The sequence below is a fragment of the Octodon degus genome, unplaced genomic scaffold (genome assembly GCF_000260255.1).
Source record: "Octodon degus isolate 3935 unplaced genomic scaffold, OctDeg1.0 scaffold00080, whole genome shotgun sequence".
Classification (NCBI taxonomy): Eukaryota; Metazoa; Chordata; class Mammalia; order Rodentia; family Octodontidae; genus Octodon; species Octodon degus.
Window position 1 is genome coordinate 1589521 of NW_004524656.1, and position 492 is coordinate 1590012.

Genomic DNA, 492 nt, shown 5'->3' on the forward strand with positions numbered 1-492 from the left:
GCTTGCCAGGGAAGCGCTTATTCCACTGAGCCATCTTCCAGGCCCCTAGTTCATCACTTTTGAACACTGAGGCAGATGGTATGAGCACCTTCATTGCAACTCTCATCCTAGGGCTTGCAAACAATAGAAACAGCACTGAGGAGGAAGCCTTGGTCCTTCCAGGAATTACAAGTTGTAAATAAGAGGCATTCTTTGTTAGTGTTTTGTTGTTGTTGTTGTTTGTTTTAATAAGAAAAAATGCACACAGGCATGGTGGTGCACACCTGTCATCTCAGCACTCAGGAGACTGAGGCAGGAGGATCGCCACAAGTTCAAGGCCAGCCTGGGCTACATAATGAACTCAAGGCCAGCCTGTACTACACAGTGAGACCCTTTCTCAAAAATAAATAAATAAAAATTTTAAAAAGAAAAAATAACAATAAAATAGAGTTTGAAAACATCTTAGTAAGAGAATTACAATAATTAATACATTCTTTATTATCTTCATAGTAG